General features: G+C 39.7%; 1 long non-coding RNA gene across 1 annotated transcript; it reads left to right on the plus strand.

Moving 5' to 3' along the window:
* The first annotated feature begins 1,770 nt into the window (after positions 1-1,770).
* Positions 1,771-15,486, plus strand: LOC141493630 (uncharacterized). Its single transcript, XR_012470263.1, has 3 exons — positions 1,771-1,841; positions 6,900-6,996; positions 15,098-15,486. It is a non-coding gene; the product is annotated as an uncharacterized LOC141493630 (long non-coding RNA).
* The last annotated feature ends 6,421 nt before the right edge of the window (positions 15,487-21,907 follow it).

The following is a 21,907-nucleotide window of genomic DNA, read 5'->3' on the forward strand; positions in this document are numbered from 1 at the left end:
ATTTGCTCATTTCTTTCCTAAAACTACCAAATCGGAAGCTTCATCACATAGAAGTGACTGGATTCTCAAAGCCTCTGCCAGTGAGTAGGAAGTGCCAGCAGATGCTACCAAACTGAGAAAAACTTCCATCTCAGGCCCCACAAAAGACAGTATATTTGTCGGTTGCCCAAGAACTCCCTTAGCTTTGGAGAGGTTAGTCATCAGCTTGCTATAGAAGAATGGCCACATTTCTTGGAGACCATCTGCTAAGTCACCAAAGTGGAGATCTTTGGTCTATCACCCTACAAACAAAATAGTAGTCCTTGAAATTGAATTGTTTATTGATTTAAAAGTTCAGTGAGTTTTTTAAACAAATAAAAACTCAGGTAAAAATCTTAACTCAGAATGAATTCACTTAACTCAGCCTTTGAGGCAAAGAGCCAATCCTGGAAGTCAGTCAAATTAGGTTTAAGTCTTGCCCAGATACAGACTAGCTGCTACGTGACCTTGGGCCAGCAATGTGTCCTCAAAAGGCCTCAAGAATCGCAGCAAAATTGTAAAGGACTGCATTTCTGGAGAGAGTTTCCCCCACTGGGTGCTCCCCATTTAGGTGAAATCACAAGTTCCAGACATTATCACCACCTCCACCACCACTACCACTACCTCTACCACCACTACTACTACTACTACTACCACTACCATTACCACTACTACTACAACTACAACTACCACTACCTCTACCACTACCACTACTACTACTACCACTACCACCACTACTACCACCACTACTACCACCAGTACTACCACCACCACTACTACTACTACTGCTACTACCACTATCACTATTACTATGACTACCACTACCTCTACCACTACTACCACTACCACTACTACTACCACCACTACTACTACCTACTACAACTACTACTATTACAATTACCATTACCTCTGCCACTACTACCACCACTACTACTATTCTACTACCACTACTATTGCCACTACTACTACTACCACCACTACCACCACTACTACTACCACTACCTCTACCACTACCACTACTACCACCACTACTGCCTACTACTACTGCTACTGCTACTACTACTACTACTACTACCACCACTACTACCACTACAATGACTACTACCACCACTACCACTACCACTACTACTATTCTACTACTACTACTACTACTACTACTACTACTACTACTACTACTACTAGTACTACAACTATTTCAAATCAGTCATTTTTCAGTCATGTCCAACTCTTTTCAACCCTATTTGGGATTTTCTTGGCCATGTCCAGCTGCTGCTGCTATTACCATTACTACCACTACCACTACTGCAAAAATAAGTGCTACACTACTAACACACATTCCTAGAGGAGAAAAACCAAAAATAGCTCTTTTCAGGTAAGGGCTGGGTAAGGAAGCAAGGCTTCCAGGTGGAACGAGGGCTTTGGGCCCCCTCTCTCCCAGACCCAGCATGAAGCCCAGAGTCTGGGTCGTTGCTGGGCAGGGTAAGGGGTGGTTATCAGCAAGCCTGGCTGATGCTTCCGTTTCTCTTGGGTCTATTTGTTCCTGCTCTCAGGGGATAGCGTCCTGTGCTAGGTTACAGGATTTATCTCCCTAACCAGGCTCATGAGCAGCATATGGCCCTGCTAAGTGCTATCTCTGTTGCTAATCTTAGGTGAAGGAGCCAGAAGCTAGACTGGGACCTTGTGAGCTTTGAAATGTCAGGAAAGGGAACCAATAAAAGTCTGGGTACAGAGGTTGCCATCTACCAGCAGAGGCCCAAGGGGTGATTAGGACCTAGCCCAGGAGCAACTTGGCCTTGTCGTCAATATTCTAGGTTCTATAACAGGTAGGAATTTGTCCAGCGGCTATGACACATTCAGAAGTGCTTGAAGTTTATCCCCAGGGACAGATTACTATAAGGGGGAACTGTACCCCCATGGGTGTGGGGGGTGGAATTTTGAATTTCTTTTCTCAGTAAATACCCCCTTGGGAAAGCTAACTGGAGATTTATACTGAGAACAACTCATCAGAGAAGGAGCTAGAACAACTTGAAGAAGATGCTCTCAGAGATGCTCCTAAAACCCTACAAAAAGGTTTTTCTGCAGCCTTACTCGGAGACCCTTGACTCATTAGTGTGAGAGAGGAGAAGGCTCTCCAGAGCCCTTTTCAGGCTTAGTTCTTCTAAGTTCACCATGGATGGGGTGACCAATGTGCTGCAGACCTTCCTGCATGTTTCTTGACATGCCAAGGACACGATTCTTTGTTGATGTGCTTTGGTCCAGATCTCCTCTACAATTTTCCAATAGTAATAACTTAAAGCCTGGTCACAACCACCATGTACTTCTCTCTGTCATCTTCTAGGTCAGTGGTATCAAACTCAAATAGAAACAGATCCTTGCTGGCAGCATGTTAACTGAGAAAAACCACAAATTAGTATTACCTCTGTTGTATTTTTATTGTATTAGTGTTTCCAAATTCCTTTTGAATCTGGGTCCAGTTTTTTCTACATTGGCCAGCTCTGCTCTAGGTGATATCATGCTCTCATTCTAATCTTCAGAAGCATTCAACAAGGTAGGATCTAAAACCAGTTCTTATGGTTCCAGAACTAGTGCTCTTTCCATTATGATATCATTGTTTAGTCAAATCCAATTCTTCATAATCCCATTTGGGCTTTTCCTAAAGATACTGGACTGGTCCGCCATTTTCTTCTGCATTTTACAGATGAGGAAACTGAGGCAAACAGAGTTAAATGACTTGCCCAGGGTTACACAACTAAGCTAGTTAGTATCTAAGGTTGGAATGAACTCAAGGAGATGAATCTTCCTGACTTCGGGTCTGACACCACCTGGCTGCTCTCTTTCCATTCCACCATATCCCAAATATATGGAGGCAGAGGAATCTATAGATGTTCATTTAGCTGCTCATTGTATTCTGAACAATTAGCAGGTCTTCTTGCCTTGGTTGTTTCCACGAATTACCTATGAGTTTGCTGGATTAATACACCCTTTTAAATGCTAAATTTTTTATAAGGTGTTATTTCTTAAGTTGGATGCATTTTTGATTATTTGATTTTTTTCATTTTTTGACATTAAAAATAAACATTTTTAGATGTTATTAAGTCTCTTAACAGTCTCTTTTCACTCCTTTGTCTCAGACCCCTTCACAGTAAATTGTGAAGAGATGACCAAAAGATAAGATCAGATTTAACTATAGCAGTGATCTGTGAAGCCTGGCTTGGAAGCCAGGATTCCCCCACTCCCCAACTCCATCTTCTGGGGCCTAGACCCCAAATGACTTCTCTCAAAGGTCCCACTTCAGATCAATTTGTGACGGGTTTCCTGCACCACCATATCTTCATCATGGCTTTGTTCAGATTTTAGCAGAAACAGATTTGCTGCAACCCATAAATGTAGTCTTCCATAATTAACTACTGAAATGCAATCCTGAGTCCCACACTGTCAGCCTATAATCACATTTCTGAGCTATTTACAGCATGCAGCAATGTCTCCATTGATCTCCCCATCTATGGCGGTCCTCCACAAGCTTTATATGGCATCAGATTGCTTTAGTCATTTTTCCTGTATAGAGCTGGGTTTTTGTTTGTTTGTTTTTCTTCATTGTTTTTAATGCTTACTTTAAAAAAAAAAGAACCCAACAGCAAATATTTCTTTGCCTATGGGAACAGCCATTAGGTATAATATATTGCTTGGCCAGGTCATGGACCTGGGAACAATGATGAAAGATGGGAGGCTGCTTCTGACTTGTGGGGCCATTTGGATGGGACAAATCCCTCAACCTCTCTCTTTTTCCAGTTCTTCATACCCTGAATCTGATCTGCTTATATGAGATTCATGAGCTAAGACTGGCTTAGAGATTTTCATGGGAGTCTAGGTTGGCATTCTAACTATTTCAGGATTCCCTATATTTGAAGGATATATTCGGTCAGAGGTGCTATGTGCAGCTCAGCCTTTAATTCAATTTGGCAAGCATTTTTAAGGAGTTATGCTTAATAAGTGTGACATGAAAGGAAGAGGGAGGGATGGCAAATTCCGAGACAATGTACAGGGGGCTCTGCCTACTGCTAATCCAGGGGATGCTTGAGGAACCTGTTTCTAGAACTATGATGATGTGACTTAGGGTGGTCCTCCCCTACTCACAGGAACTCTGTGATTGTCTGCTACTGTAAGGTCAAGAAGAGCCTTTAAATGGGATGTTGGGACAAAACTGAGTCTGAGAACAGAGGTTCTAACTCGATGAGTCGGCCTCTCTCTTTCCTGGTTGCAAGATTGACTTGCTTTGAGCCTGCAAGGGAGGGAGTTGTCCACTCTCCCTACTCATGTCAATAGGACACCATGTTGACCGGTGTTATTATTGGGTTTCATTCTTTCCTGTCATTAAGTGAATGAAAATGGAAAATGCAGTGATCCAAGCTCTGACCTTCTGAGCTGGAGAAGTCCAGAAACAAGAGTCTAGATCACAGTCAACAGGAGCAGCCAAACCTAGGGAATAGTAGTTTGCAAAATCCAACCCAGTGGTGAATCATTTTTGTAGCTCAGGTGCCATATCCTTAGCAAAGGAGCAATTCCAATGTCTGTACCACATCAGGGAGGTAACTTAGAGTTCGAAATGTTAGTGGCAAGTGTTTCTGTTTAAATTTGAACTCATATCCCCAGGGACTGAGGGAGAAGGAGTGAACCAGGAGAACCCAAGTTTCCACTGCCATGGCTTCTTGTCCAAAGACAAATTCAAGAGATATTCCTCCACCTTCCTCTTCATCCTCTTTAGTTCACTTTGCAACATAGATATAGTGAGTCTCCTTATTATTCTTCCTTCCTTTGTTCCCAATGAATCTCTGTTTCAGCAAGAATTTTTCTTATTCTGATAGGGAGGCAGCAGCATACCAATATTTCCATTGACAATCCAAACATGCCATTTGAATTCAATCTAATTCAAGAACTATTTATTAAGCATCTGTTTTAGTGCTGGGAACAAAAACAACAAAAATCCTTGAGGGGCTTCCATCTGCCAATGATCCTGGGTAAACCCTTGATGTAATTCTCCAAGTCTGCCTACTACATCAACTTTTCTCTCTCCTTATACCTCACTCTGTGATTTGGAATTTCTTTGATACAACTTGGATCAATCTTCCAATCCTAGGGATTTAACTTGGGAATCTGATCCTGGGAGAGGAGAGGAAGGTATAGGAGATGGGCTAAAACAGAGTTTATAGGAACTGAGGAGGTTAAGGCCATGGAAGGCCATGGTGCTTGAAGGAGAGAGGAGTTGAAAACAAGACTGAGAACCAGAGACTTCATTCATGTTGGAAAGGAAAGTGACCTAGAATTTGACAGATGACAGCAAGAACTTTTCAACATTGAGGGATGGGGAGAGAGGAAGGCTCTGAAGGCAGCTGTGAGGGGTGAAGAGAAGGCTACTTCCTCCTCCTGGCCTTGTGGATCATGGGGCATGGGAGGGAGCATGGGACATGGGACAGCCAGTTCTGGAAAGGTGTCAATTGATGTGTTGATTGCAGAAAACTGGTCTTCATGTACTTTTCCTCTGAACTATAACAAGTAATTTTGGCACCAGAATCATTCTGCTTACTTGAGATTAAATCATAAGAAATTTGTATCTTGTCAACTTTTACTCCATTTTTATCTATTATTTATAATTTTCACTGTATATTTCCTCTGAATTGCTTTATAATAAACATTCTTGGCAAAAGACAAGAAATTACTGGAATGTTTTCAGGGAACAGAGGGAGGGAGGGAACCCTTTATTGTTTTCTCACTTCCATCCCCATTTGCAAATCTCCTTCCTCCCAAATCCCTCCCACCGTACACATCATTGCCAGGAATCCCAAAAGTCCAGGAAAAGGGGAGGCAGCAAAAATGCAGTAGAGGGTCCTCGCTGAAAAGATTCAGAACAGAGGCTAAAGGTACATAGAATTTCCAAGTGGAAATGTCAAGAAAAGTCTCATGGCATCATAGGATGGTTGAGGTGGGAATTATAAACCCACATTAAATTTTATTTTGTCACTTCCTCATGTTTAAACCTGAAATTCTATGCCCTAATAAAGTCCAGAATAATGTTCCAGATAAATTATGTATTATATGATTAGGTACATATTATATTGGATATATTTTATATGAATGATAGGTAGATAGGTAGATAGGTAGATAGATAGATGATAGATAGATAGATAGATAGATAGATAGATAGATAGATAGATAGATAGATTGATTTAGCATAAGCATTAGAAAGTATATTAGTGTTCATCTGATCCAACCTCCTTTCTTTTTTTCCAAATAAGGAAACTGGAGGAGGGAGGGAAAGAGAATTGGACAAAGTCACACAGGAACCAGAACTGAGACTGAATCCAAATTGAGGTCACTATCTCTCTGCCAGATGGCCTGTCATTCAACATACAAGATTTTTTGCTACTAATTGTGGATGGCAAGAGCTTATAACTCTAGAACAGAGAATATTTAAAAATTAGTTACTTTTCATGTATTTTAAACTCAGAAGCAAAGTATTGAGTCAATGTTTTCAGCATATTGTCAACATTTGTTGACTCCCTACTGTGGGGTATAACAAATGAGATGACTTAAGTAGCGTACTTAGCAAACTCTGAAATGCTAACTATCAATATTATTTTTGCTACTCTTATTATGATTCATTATTATTATCCCACATATATCAAGGGCCAGCTCAAAAGTCATTGACTCTATATGGGATTCCTCTGTACTATGCTCCCTCCCTTTCCTCCTTCTTCCCCTATTCTCCCTCCTTCAGAAATAACCTCTCCCTTCTTTGGACTATCCCAACACTTAGATTGCATTGTATTTTCCCACTGCACTCTATCTTGTAGCTATTTATATGTATTATTTTTTTTCTTCCCCAGAGGACTTTAGAGTCAAAGGTGAAAAACTGAGCCAAAATGAAATTGGAAGCTTTTGGAACTGCAAGGACTGCTCTTGCCTCCAGAGCATTGCCTTCAGGTAAATTATAAGCAGCATCCTCATTTTGATGGAAAGGTGGAGGACCACGGGTACCCAATACTGCTTCCACTCTCACTATATTGGTTAGTTTTGCCAAGGTTCACATCTCTTGCACATGGAGTCTCCTGAATAGTGACCCCAAGTTTAGGGTTCTCTGTGGCTCCCTCAAACGCTAGCTCAGGATCCCTTCATCAAAGTATTTGCCTTTTTTTTCCTAGTCAGTCAGAGGACCCACTTAATTTAAAACAAAGACATTTAAAGAAATAGCATACTAAGGAAGGTAACATTGAGGCATCCTCTTCTCCTGTACCCCAGGGCACTCTTGCTCCAATATGTATGCATCATCCATTGGGGTTCTACCCAGGACATACCCTGAAGTGGGAGACGTGTAGGCATGGAGAGAGTGCCACATGGCTGATTTCCAAGGCCGGTCTCTGGGGCCCTGGGGCCACCCATGAGCTGCCAGCTCTCTGTCTTATCCCTGCCAGACCTTCCCCATCTTTTGCTCTACCCCAGGCTACTCTGATCTCTTTTGGGAGACTCGGTGGATTTCACAGTATCTGCTGGACTTATTCTGAGCAGACTTTCCTATTACTCAATCAGTGCTAATTGAATGAGTGCCCATTCTACAGTTAAGGAAATGGTGGCTTAGACAGGATAAGTGACTTGCTCAGGGGCACAGAGATGGGGTTTAAGAAGATAGGAAAACTCACATTTTTTCAAACTGTGAGCCCAGCGCTCTATTTATGCCATACATCATCCATCTAATGCATTGTTGGTGGAATTGTGAACTGATACAACCATTCTGGAGAGCAAAAAGGGCGTTCAAACTGTGCCTACCCTTTGATCCAACAATACCTGGGCTAGATATGTCCCAGAGATCACACAAAGGGGAGAAAGACCCACATGCACAAATATATTCATTTGTATACATACATATATTTGCATGCATATATATATAATTTTTATGGTGACAAAGAATTGGACATTGAGGGGATGCTCATACCCATCCACTGGGGAATGAATGGCCGAACAAGTGATGGTTTATGAAAGTGATGGAGTACTCTTGTTCTGTAAGAGATCAGAAGCAGAGGCAGCTGGTGGTGCAGTGGATAGAGCACCAGCCCTGGAGTCAGGAGGACCTGAGTTCAAATTTGACCTCAGACATTTAATAATTTCCTAGCTGTGTGAACTTGGGCAAGTCACTTAACCCAGTTGCCTTAAATTAAAAAAAAAATTTAAAGAGATCACAAACAGAGGACTTTAGAATAGCCTGGGAGGACTCGTACGAATAAATGCTGATTGGAGAACTAGAAGATCATTGTGCTTTGTGAGATGATCCACTAGGATGAAGGCAGCACCTCGCGGCAGTTCAGAGATCAGGACAATCCTGAGTGACCTGCCATGGACCATGCCATCCACTACCAGAGGAAAAACTATGGAGTCTGAATGCAAAGCAAACAATGGTCATTGTTAAAACTTCTGGTGCTCTATCCACTGGGCCACCTAGCTGCCCCAGTATGGAAATATAATAAACAGAATTGTACATATACAACTTAGATTACTCACAGCTATAAGAAAAGGGAAGGAAGGCAGGATGCTAGAAAAAATGTGGAACTCAAAAGCTTGCAAAAGGATGAATGTTTAAAACTATCTCTGCATGTAACTGGAAAAATTAAATTAAATTTAAAAAATACATTGTTGGGGGGGCGGCTAGGTGACGCAATGGATAGAGCACCGGCCCTGGAGTCAGGGGTACCTGAGTTCAAATCCAACCTCAGACACTTGACTCTTAATAGTTGCATGACCCTAGGGACTCCCAACTGCCTCACCAAAAAAAAAAAAAAAATAAAAATACAATGTCTGCCAGGGTTGAACCTGCCTGTCATTCACACATTAGCACGAATTACTATAAGAAGCTTATGTACTTATCTTCTTCCTAGTTGAATTCTCTGCATACTGCTTTTGAGACAAAGAGAACTTTTAGTTAGATTGTAGAATGGAGGAAGAAGGAATTTGAAAACTTAATTTGAATATGGGAAAAGTTAATCTGGGTGGGGCTTTGAATAGCCAAAGGGCAGAATGTTTGAAGGCGTTCAACCATTAGAACTTGTTCAGAGGAAAGTGAAGAAGAGGAATACAAAAAGGGGAGGGTCACGTTCTAAGAAAAAGTTAGTTTTGCAATCTTGCTTGGGGTCCTGCTAGGAAGACATGTCCTGCCAAGGATGACACCCTATCTGAAGCCTTCAGGACATTGCTGATGGCTGCTATTAAACAAACTGGTGAGCCAGTCCAGGTGTCACTGCTATTTTTGTCATCTTTAATATTTCCTCAATAGATGCATTGCTAAAGAGGCTACTCCCTTTCCAAGGAGGGCAGAAGTGCCATATACTGATCATGGTTTAACCATTTCAATTGGCCAGTGGGTTGCTAAATAAAGGTGAATACAGATAGCCATTTCAAAACTCCTCACACATAAGACAGTCCACAATTTGCTAATAAGTCATGCTTCAGAAGCACTTGGGTAAGTGGCCTAATGCTCTTTTTCCCAGAGTACATACTGTGTCCTTGATGATTTGATTCCCAGGCCAGAGTCCAGAAGTTCATTTAATACATACTGTTCCTGATGTTGAATGTTGTATGGAATCCAGTTGAACCTAACCATGTGTGGGAAACTTCAATGGAAAAATGTGCACAGAGTCCAACACGTTTCTCCTCCCACCAGATTCTACAAAAGGACCTCTCCTTTTCTTTTCATTCATCTCCCTCATCTGCCCTTATCCGTTTGTTGTTGTTTCACATTTAATTTTTATTTCATTTTTTCAGTTAATTACATGTTTACAAAATTTACCATTTTTTAAAAATTTTGAGTTCCAAATTCCCTTCCTCCTCCACCTCCCTCCTTAAGAAGGCAAGCAATTTGATATGGATTATACATATGAAATTATGCAAAACAAATTTCCATGTTAGCCACGTTACAAAAAGAAAATGCAGACCTAAAAGCAATAATGATAAACAAAATTTAAAAATTATGTTTCAATCTGTATTCAGATACCCTCAGTTCTTTCCCTGGAGATGGATAGAGTTTTTCATCATAACTCCTTCATACACTGATTGAGAATAACTAGTCATATAATATTGCTGTTACTGAGAATAATGTCCTGATTCTGCTCATTTTACTTTGTATCAGTTCACATAAGTCCAGGTTTTTCTGAAAGCATCCTGCTTGTCATTTTTACAGCATATAAGTATTCCATCACAATCATTATCACAACTTGTTCTGTCATTCCCCAATGGCTGGGCATTCCCTCAATTTCCATTTATGTGCCACCACAAAAAAGTTTCTATAAATAATTTTGTACATATAGATCCCTTTCCCTTTTCTGTCATCTCTTTGCTCTTTTATTTATTTATTTGTATTTTTTTCTTTATATATTTGTTTGTTTCCTTAGGTATTGCTACCTCAAAGGGTATGAACAATTTATAGCCCTGTGGACATAGTTCCAAAACATTCTCCAGAATGATTAGATCAGGTCACAACTCTACCAACAGTGAATTAGTGAACCAATTCTTCCTTGTCCTCTCCAACATTTGTCACTTCCTTTTCTGTCATATTATTAGTCAATAGGATAGTTGCAGATGGTACCTCAAAGCTGATTGAGTTTGCATTTTTCTAATCAGTAGTGATTTAGAACATTTTATATGATTATAGATAGCTTTGATGTCATACCCATTCATATCCTTTGACCATTTATCATTTGTAAAATGACATACTTACAAATTTGACTTAGTTTTCCCTAGTTTCCTGTTTCCTTCTAATTTTGTTGCATTAGTTTTGTTTGTTCAAAACCTCTTTAATTTATAATCAAAATTATCTATTTTATATCTCATAATGCTCTCTGTCTCTTGTTTGGTCAAAAATCCTTCTCTAATCCATAAATCTTAACAGATAAAAATATGACATATGCTCTAATTTGCTTATCTATTGGAAAATGGATTCAGGTCAGACCTTGGCAGTACTGGCTGTGCTTCTTCCACAGGTCCTGTTAAAGTGAAATTTGGAGAATTCAAGGTTCAGAGGAATATCATCTACAATATACTATACTAAGATCATCTAACACTTGCTTGAGGAGTCCTAAGAAGTCTTCTTACTTGAACCCCCACCTACTAAACAGCCCATTGGGCTTTTGGATAGATTCAATTTTTAAGTAATTTTTTAAAATCAGCTGAGATCTGCCTCTTTACATTCAACCCATCTCTACTGTTGCCCTCAGAGGTTAGGCAAAGCAAGTCTAATCCCCACATGCACAGGAAAGATCTTCACCAACTTAAAGGGACAGTGATTCTCAGATCTTTCCTCCAAGTTAAACATCCCTGATTCCGTTCATTGGCTCTCCTATGCTGGGGTCCCCTGATTTTGTTCCATCTTAGTTATCCTCTTTGGACACCCTCAAGTTGACCAATGTCCATCCTGAAATGTGGGCTCCAGGACCTACCAAGCTCTAAGTGTGTCTGACTTGGGCAGAGTGCAATGGGATCATCCCCACACTCAAGGGCATTTCTGCTAACAGAAGCCATGCTCAGCTTTGGGGACTACCAAGGGAATCTTTGTTCTTCAGCAAAATTCTCCATCACAGAGAGGATTATCTCATTCATCCTTTTCACAACATTCACAAAGCATCTCCTTTGCAAGAACAGAAACTTCCTGTACTTAGGAGCAGTCATTCTTTTTTGTTTGTTTGTTTAGGTTTTTGCAAGGCAAATGGGGTTAAGTGGCTTGCCCAAGCCACACAGATAGGTCATTATTAAGTGTCCAAGACTGGATTTGAACCTCCAGGGCTGGTGCTTTATCCACTGCACCACCTAGCTGCCCCATGGAGCAGTCATTCTAATGGGGGAAACTTGTTGCAAAAAATTTCCCCCCCAAGGGAACAAGAATTTATTATGTGCTTATTATGTTCCAGACTTTACAAATATTAACTCACTTGATCCTCAGAACAACCCCTGGAGGATGCTGTTATTGTCTCTATTTTTCATTTGAGAAAACTGAGGAAGGCAGAAGTGAAGTGATACCTGAGACTGGATTGAACTCGGGTCTTCCTCACTTCAGACCCAGTGGTCTGTGCACTATGGCACTATCTAGCAGTCTCATTCCTACATTCAGTCAATCCATAAACATTTATTAGGCACTGACTATCTCCCAAATACTGAGCTCTATCCTGGAAAGTTCTAATGTAGCAGATGACTTTTGACCTATGACTTAAGGAAGACAGAGATGAAGAGGGTATCTATTCCCAAAAGGTCAGGAGAAGGGAGAAGGGACGTGGATTGTCATCACTGAGAAGGTTGGACTAGATGGTGGAGCTCAGGATGGGCAGGAATGAGCTGTCAGCCTAGAAAGAGCAGGGCTGTCAAGAGAAGCAGGCATTGGCCTTTTATCCTGGAGGGGCTTTCTGAGTCCATGAGGGTCTCAGGAGGCTCAGAGCGGGAGGGAGTGAGAGGGGAGAGACTGGAAGCAGGAGAAACAATTGGAGGCTCTTGGCAACAACCTGTTCAAGGAACATAGGTGAAGAGAGAGTGCTATGTGATTTCTGATGTCCTGCAGTTTTTGTTGTGAAGGGTGAATTCTGCTGTATGGAAGTTAAGAGAAGATAGCTCTATTCTTGTGTTAACCTTTCCCTCTTTTCTCACAAATGTCTGCCTTTGGTGTTTTGGGGGTGGGCCTTCTTGCCAACCAACCATGTAACCCCTAGAGGAGTGTGTGCTTGAATGCCTGGAAAGAAGAGATGAGTGGTCCCTTACTCCTTTGGACTTGGTCTTGTCTCCATGATGCCCCTTCAGATCACAAGACAGGACCCCTCTCCCAATTATGAGGCCAGTACATTGACTTCCTGTCCTGTCTCTTCCCCTTCTCTATGACCTTGGCCCCATTACAATCAGTCATCATCAGCCTTCCTTCCTCCTCCTTACAATGGGGGCATTGAACTAGACGACTTCTGAGATTCCTTCCAGACCTAGGTCCATTATCTACTATTATCTGCTACCATCTCTGGGTTTGTTATCTTTTTGATTCTACTGTCATCCTAATGTCAACATGAATTCCTTACACAGACACTGCAAACTCAGAGGGCTGCTGATAATGTGTTTTCCTGAATTTACTTCACATCTGCTTTAGTAAATTGTCCTTTTCCATCACTACAATTAGATGTCCTATAATTGATATCTAATGGAGCTAGATTGGTCCATGGGGAGCAGTCCAGCAAGCAGATCCAAAGGTTCCCTGCCCACTTCTGGCCATGGTAATTCAAGGCTTTGTACTAAGAGATATATAAAGCTACCACCTTCCCCTCCCGGGCTGTCCTCCTTCTGGCTTTGATGGAGATGGAGGAGCTGTCCAGAGGTTTAAGGGTGGAAGTAGGTAGCTACCCATCACCCTAAGCAGAAGCCCCTGTCCCACCTGGGCAAGGGGAGGTGACCTGGGGGCAGAAAAGGAACATTTCCACCAGCAAGTCCTGCACATTTGGAAAAAAGGAAGAAAAAAGACAAGATAATCCAGAGCCTTTGTGAACCCTAATTACCTATAGCATTATTTTAGTTATATTAGAAGTGTTTGGTCTTTCTAGGCAGAATTCAGGGTCTTGAATCTGTTCTCAGGTTTCAGGAGTCTGCATTAGCTAGGGGTCACTTTACTTCTGAATTTGTAGGAAAGATCTGAAATTTTAAATGGAAGATGCACCCATTTTAAAAACTCATCATTATCATCAATATTATTTTTATTATTTGGATGGAGCCTATCTTTCACTATGACCTGGCTCTTTGTATGATAAAACTCCCCCTTGTCAATACGGCCCAGATTGATTCAGCAGGATCTAGTCTTTGGATGCTGGCTGACTTGTCAAAGAATGTAAGATCACCCAAGCTGTGTCAAAATGGGATGGAGTTCCCATCTAAGCCATCAAACTAAGCTTTTAAGAAAAAAAAAAAATTGGTGAAAAGATTCTCCTGCTCCCTTGGAAGATTTTCTCCTTTGATAGAGAAAAGAGTTAATTTTTTTTTTTGAAATGAGGAAGCAGATTATCTTCCTGGTGTCCACACAAGCTAATAAGGAGTGATTCAACCTTGAAAGAGCAGCCTGGGGAGGTATGCCCTTCCCCTAAAATGACAATGACCTTGGAGCCAAAGCCCATCAAGGGAACAAGCTTGGCCTCTGTGAGGCTGTCCCTGAAGCCACTGGCTCTGCAGGAGACTATACTGATAGCCAGTGTGGGGCTTGATTCATCTTCCCTTTATGTTCTCAGAGATGGGCAATTCCTTCAAGGTCTTGAGGTTGTATTGTTCTTCTGTCACTTTGCAGTCAATATCCAACTCTTCATGAACCCATTTCAGGCATTCATGGCAGAGATGCTGAAGTGTTTTGCCATTTCCTTCTCTATCCCACTTTTCCCAGATGAGGAAACTGAGGCAAAAAGAAGTTAAGTGATTAGTTCAAGGTCACTCAACAAGAAAGTGACAAAGATGAGTCTGGTTCTTAGAAACTATTAAATAAAAAAGGAATGTGAGTCACCTCTAGAAGTTTGTTTGCCAGATCACTGCCTCCCAAGTGGTATTTTAATTAAGAAATGAATCCCAGCAAGATAAATTTTTATTCTATATAAAAAATATTATAAGCAAACTAGAAGATCAAGGACTAGTTTACCTGTCAGATCTATGGAAAGGGAAGGAGTTTATGAGCAATAAAGAAATGGAGAACAACACTAAAAACAAACTAGATGATTTTGATTACATTAAATTAAAAGGCTTTTGCACAGACAAAACCTCAGTAACCAAGATCAAAAGAAATGTAGTAAACTGGAAAATAATCTTTACAACTAATGTTTCTGACAAAGGACTCATGCACCCCCTTTGATCCAGCAATACCACTAGTGGGTCTATACCCTGAAGAGATGATGAAAAAGGGTAAAAACATCACTTGTACAAAAATACTTACAGCAGCCCTGTTTGTGGTGGCAAAGAATTGGACATTAAGTGAATGTCCTTCAACTGAATAATGGCTTAACAAAATGCAGTATATGTATTTCATGAAATACTATTGTTCTATTAGAAACCAAGAGGGATGGGAATTCAGGGAAGCCTGGAATGACTTGCATGAACTGATGCTGAGCAAGATGAGAAGAATCAGAAAAATATTCTTCACCCTAACAGCAACGTGGGGGCGATGATCAACCTTGATGAACTCGCTCATTCCATCAGTGCAACAATCAGGGAAAATGGGGCTGTCTGTAATGGAGAATACCATCTGTATCCAGAGAAACAACTGTGAAGTTTGAACAAAGACCAAGGACTAATACCTTTAATTTAGGGGGAAAAAAACCTGATATTTTATTGTCTGATCTTCTTATCTCTTATACTTTATGTTTCTTCCTTAAGGATATGATTTCTCTCTCATCACATTCAATTTGGATCAATGTATACCATGGAAACAATGTAAAGACTGGCAAACTTCCTTCTGTGGGGGGGGGGGAGTAAGATTAGGGGGAAAATTGTAAAACTCAAAATAAATAAAATCTTTATAATTCAAAAAAGAATATACTGGGAAATGCAGGTGATATAAAACTCAAAATAGATGAAAAAGTTTATTTCAAAATAAAATGATAAGAAACTCTAAAATCTTTATTTTCTTTGTGCAAACATTTAATTTTCATTGGAAAATTTTGGAGTGAGTTATAGAGGGTTTATGGTCATTGTATTCCAATAATTAGGTTAGTAAGGGAAATGTTCTATCAAAACCTGGGCAGAAGTTGGTTTTGTTTTTTGGGGTTGGGGGTGGGAGGGTGAGAGAAGAGACTAGGGGAGCAAATCAATGATTTCACTGATTAAAGGAATTCTTGAGGAAGACCTGTACCTGATTAATTTATCCAGAGTCACACCCTGAGTAAAGTATCAGAGGCAAAACAACAGACTATGGTCTTTAAAAAAAATAAGGAATATTATTTGTTTAGTTAGAAAATAATTTTGGAACTCCCACCCAAAATTAGATAATTTTTCAGAATAACATTTCAGAAATAATATTTCAGAAGCTCTGGCACCACTATATCTGGGTGAAGTTGGCTAGATAGCCGTCTCCCCAGTGGTCTTGGAACCCTTGAGGGGTAAGGGTGGGTCTTTCTTCCACTGTAAACAGTTTGATGGCTGTGTTCCCCTCATCTGTTAGGAGTCTCAGTTGCTAGCACACCTTGTTCCATGGAACCACTTATGAATTTTCACAAAGGCCTTTTTATTTCCCAGACAGGACAGGCACATATATACATTTTCCCCAATACCTTCTAGGCATACTCTCCTATACTCCAGGGGTGTCTACCTCAAATAAAAATAGGGGCCACTCATCTGTCCACAAGAATCCCTGCAGGCCACAAACTGATTGAGTTTTAAAATGCAATAATATCTGTTTCATTATGCTGTTATTTATTTTATTACACATTTCCCAATTACTTTTTAATCTGGTTCAGGCTCACTGTTGGTCCAATGGTCCTGGATTTGATATTAATGCTGTCTCTGGGTGAATAGGCACAGAATTGATCTCAGTTTCTAGAAAGCATTGGTCCCTCCAAGTTCACATCCCAAGGCAGCATTACTCTGGGATGATTCTTTCTGCTAAGTGGGTTCCAAAAGTCCCTAGCATTGTTTCTTGTTCCTTGTGGGCATCTAATGCTAGGTTGGCTGCATCTGGCCAAATTTTAGTTCCTGAATTCCTATGGTTCATTCTCCTGGAGACAAACTCTCCTTAACCTAGTGTTAGGGATCCTGTCTCCAAGATAAAGCTTGCCCAGCCTCCCTGCACCCTACCATCTTCCACCTTCACTGCCTTCTGTTCCATTAACTATGCCACAGTCTTCTCAATCCAAAATTTTTTTCACCAGCAATTACTTCCCAATATTTGTTGCATTTCCCTACTAGAATATAGGTTCTATCAGTTAATATTGTTAAATTTTAAATTATTGGGGCAGCTAGGTGGCATAGTGGATAAAGCACCGGCCTTGGAGTCAGGAGTACCTGGGTTCAAATCTGGTCTCACACACTTAATAATTACCTAGCTGTGTGGCCTTGGGCAAGCCACTTAACCCCATTTGCCTTGCAAAAATTTAAAAAAATAAAAATAAAAAAATTTAAATTATTAACATTTAAATGCCTGATCTCTTTATCACATTTTGGTGGAACTATCTCTACGTATGTTATACTTCTTCCCTTAATAGTACATTAGATAATAAAGAAATAGAACAAAATTTAGTGCATTCTTCTTTGGGAACATCAGTTGCTGTCTTATGCCTATAAGGTGCTGCCTTCAGGGGTGTCTATCATTCCCAAGTGAAACAGTCCTGAACTACAGAAGCCACTTCACTTTCTCCAGGTAATGACTAATGTATTTTGCACACAATTCTACTACACTCAATAAACTTTGAGGAAATTAAAGTCACTGAGTAAATTAAATTGTTGTTGCTAAGGTTCTGTCAGTCATGTTCCACTCTTTGTGACCCCATTTGGAGTTTCTTGGCAAAGACACTAGAGTGGTTTTTCTTAAATTGCTAAATGATGTCTACTTTCTAGTTTTTTCCTGTGTTCCTGTTGATTGAAGTTCCTAGAATTTTGTCCTCCCATGTTAGCTATCATCATTTCATTCTTTGCAAAGTAGATTTTTCAAAATAACCAGAAATCATATTTTATTATGATTTTGGATAAAGAATACCATAAAGCAATGTTCCATAAAGCATTTAAGGCCAAGATATTTTAGAAATAATTACTTCAAAACTTGAAATCTGTTTGGCTGCTTACATGAAAGAGTTTCTAAGTTCTTAGCCCTAAAACTTAAGGACAATGAACATTAGTTTTTGATATTAGCAATTGGTTAACTGGCAACTATGCTTTCTCATATGGACAAATATTCAATTACTTGACCATAACTGAGGTTATTCCAAATTCCCCTGTAGATTTCTGAAAAGTAAATCCTACATTTTCATTGATTTTTCATTATTAATAAAATGAACATGTTTCCATAGGAGGGGAAAATTCCCTATTGGACTTGCTGGCCAAGTTTGCCAGTAGGAATGATGTTTTTTGCAGATAACTAAAGCTGGGACCCTTTCCTTTTTTTTTGGCAGCATCTTCCTAGACACTGGCTTCCTAGACACTTCCTAGACACTCTCCCATTTCTTTCTCAAGTAATGGGAATTACTGCTACATCTCAATCTCTCATCTCCATGTCCAGAGCAATTTTGCTGCCTTCTTTCTCCCATGTGTGATATCTGTAACTCAATTGAACTGAGATTTATATACTTTTTACTCACAGACAGGAGGTAAATGCTTTACATGTTAGAAAAATGAAGGGAGGCTAGGTGGCAGAGTGGATAGAGTACTGGCCCTGGAGTCAGGAGTACCTGAGTTCAAATCCGGCCTCAGACACTTAATAATTACCTAGCTGTGTGGTCCTGGGCAAACCACTTAATCCCATTGCCTTGCAAAAACCTAAAAACAAACAAACTAAAAAAAAAAAAAAAACAACTGGTCTTCTGGCTATAAATTCTGTTAAGCAACTGGAATTACAGAATTTGTCTTGTTAGTTTGAGAGAAGTTTCAATCCTTTTCTCAGATATTATCACACTAGGGAACTTAGGGGAAATAAGTTTATTACAGAAAGACAGTAAAAGGCACAAACTTTAGGATTAAATGAGAAAATTCCTATTAATATGTTTTTCATAAAATTTTTTGCCTCAATTTACTTCAAAAGGTATACCAAACTTTTAAACAACTTTTCAAAACATAGTAATTATGAAGGACTAAAGAATGATTCAATATTAATTTAAGGTAAAAAGAAAATGTAGACAAGATTGTACAGAATGAACATGATAAGGAAAGAATCCTTATTCTGATAACATCATAGACCCATCAAGAAGGCATTACCAAAATGAGTGAAATAGAAAATTGTCCACGGATTTCTATTTGTCAATCTACAGAAACATTTTATAACATCCTCAGAGCATAGATCCATGGGCATAAATAAATGCCAGTGGGTCCTGAGCAGCTTCATTTGGATTTTAGTTATAAGACTGGAAATACAATGGAATTTTCCAAAGATTAGATGTAGAAGAGTTACCCATCAAAGAACCAACAGCAGAAGTTTCAGATCTGTATAACGGAGCAGCTAGGTGGTACAGTGGATAGAGCATTGGCCCTGGAGTCAGGAGGACCTGAGTTCAAATGTGGCCTCAGACACTTAATAATTACCTAGCTGTATGGCCTTGGGCAAGCCACTTAACCCTATGTGCCTTGCAAAAAACTAAAAAAAAAAAAGATCTATATAATAAGCTAGTCAGTAGACAGTTGGGATAAAACTAGAATTTCATATTAACTAACCCCTGAGTTATACCTAGATCCTCGACATCTTAAGTAGGTGGAGATAATACAGTTGAGTTAGACATTCTCTTATTACTAACTGGTTAGTCACCGGAGTTAAAGCTTAATGTCTCAGTTAAATTCTGCAAGCTCCAACTAGACTTGCATTCTCAACTAAATAGTGGCAATAGAAACAAACTAGAAAAATTATCCTATGATAATGAATATTTAGTTTTTTACTTTTAAATTCTAGCCAATTTTTATTGAAATTATTAGATCATAGTATTCTTTATTTAGGACCTATGATTTCCACTTTATCCCCTTTGACTTTTCCAGAGAAATGACTTTTTTTATTGAAAAATTATTGAATGTAATTATAATTGCACCAAAACCAAGATTTTGCTTGGTTTTGTAAGAAATTACCATTCATATCTAATAATGCAATATTTACATATCAACATATTTAATATGCTAATAACAAATCTTCATATATTAAGATATTAATAGCATATCTTTGGTTCTGATTTATTGTTTGTTCTTAGAGTGCTGAAAGAATTTCCTTGTTGGCCATGTGTTTTCTATCTGTGTGCCTCAGTACAACATACTCAAGTTTACACTTTTCTTTCTTTGAACTCTATATGTGCAGTGGGAGTACAGTGTCTGCCCTGAAATCAGGAGGACCTGAATTCAAATGTGACCTCACACCCTTATTAGCTGTGTGACTTTGGGCGTGTCACTTAACCCTGACCACCTCTGATCTAGAGTCATCTCCAGCGGTTACTGGACCCAGATGGCTCTGGAGGAGAAAGTGAGGCTGGTGACTTAGCACAGCCACATCCCCAAATCCAATTCACATGCTTGTCATGGCATCACCACCTTAATGTCATGGTCTTCTTGGAGAAGGAAGGACAAACCTTATATGTTTTTGTGGAAGAGTGCCCTCCAGACCTTTGGAAGGATGCTTTAGACAAACTTCTTCCTTCAGTTGCCTTTTCTAAAAGGTAATTGAAATCTGGCAGACAAATCTCAGTGGGAAGCACATTGATGGGGGCTTTTAAGTCATATTGACTCAAACTCTAGAACAGCTGCCTCCTGGAGACCTGACTTGCTAATGCAAGTGAGAATTAAGAAAGTAGCCTGGAGTGGATTAAAATAGGAATTTAATAGGGATTTAAATTGGTAGGAAAAATTCTTTTCATTTGAAAGTTATTTAAGTTCACATGAACAATCATTCAAATGGTCACATTGGGCAGCTCTAATTCACCCATCACTTGTGCCCTTCCTCTAGAAATGTCTTTGTTAAGTACTTTTCATTTATTTGGCATTTCATTTTCTGCATCTATTGTTTCCCCCAGAATAAAATGCAAATTCCCTGGAGAGAGAGAGGCTTTTTTGCTTTGTGTCCCCAGACTAGCCTTAGGGGAGAAGAGTGAGGGAAAGAATTTGAAGCTCAAAATTAAAAAAAAAAATAAATGTTAAAAATATTTACATGTAATTGGGAAATATTTAATGAAATAAAATATATTTTAAAAAAGAAAATGGAAATAGTTTCAAATAATTATGTAATATGCTAGAGTGTCTTGTTTCCTCAGGGTATTGTCTGTGAATTTCCAACAGGAATTATCTTTAGTCCATGGGCAGAATCCTATGGTTTTCTTCAGCAAAACTCAGAAGAAGCAGAGAATGAGATTGGCCCAGGGTTGGCCACTGTTAGGGAAAATTTAGACAAAGAGCATAGAATTTGGAACTGATTGCTTCAAGATCATTTAATCTGATTCTCTCATTCTACAGAGGAGAAAACTGAAAGCTAACAAGATGATTTGCCCTATGTTAAACACCCAAGGTCCTCTCACTGCAATGGCCTTTCTACTCTACCATATTGATTCAGGTGATAAAGGATGCAAGGGCCTAACCAGGAGTATCTTTTAAATGGCAGATCAGAGGTCCAGATAGAGCAAAAGAAGAGGGGAAAGGGTCCAGAGCCTGGAGGCTCGAGGGTGGAGATCAGATTCAGGGAATGAGTGAAGGGAAGAAGTGGATTAAAAAAGGCAGTGGGAAGAAATGATGAATTCATCTGGTCTGACACGTTGGAGGCAGACCAGTTCTGAATGGTGATGAGGACATTTAATTTCTGATACAATGGAAAGTTTTTTGCTGGCTTGGGCAGTACTTGTCTGACTGGTTTGTTGACTAGCATCCAAAATGAATGCCAACTGGCAGAAACTCCCTCACTTCCTTGTAACCAAAACCCACCTGACTAGGTAGACATAGTTTAAATATCTTCTTTATGTGTCTCCTCGGTTTATCTTAGCTCCCAACTGAAACCCAAGTCAGAGCAAAATCCTACATGACTCAGTGTATGTGGGAATATGTGTGTATCTACACTTTTTAAATCTCACCTGCATTACTCATACTTTCTTAAGTCTAGAAGATAATTAACAAAACAATAAATTATGCCCTGAATTGTAGCCTTTTTTGGATATCTCTGGCTGGTTAAAGCAGTTCCAACACAAGCTGGGACCTGGTC

The sequence above is a fragment of the Macrotis lagotis genome, chromosome 7, assembly GCF_037893015.1.
Source record: "Macrotis lagotis isolate mMagLag1 chromosome 7, bilby.v1.9.chrom.fasta, whole genome shotgun sequence".
NCBI classification, from domain to species: Eukaryota; Metazoa; Chordata; class Mammalia; order Peramelemorphia; family Peramelidae; genus Macrotis; species Macrotis lagotis.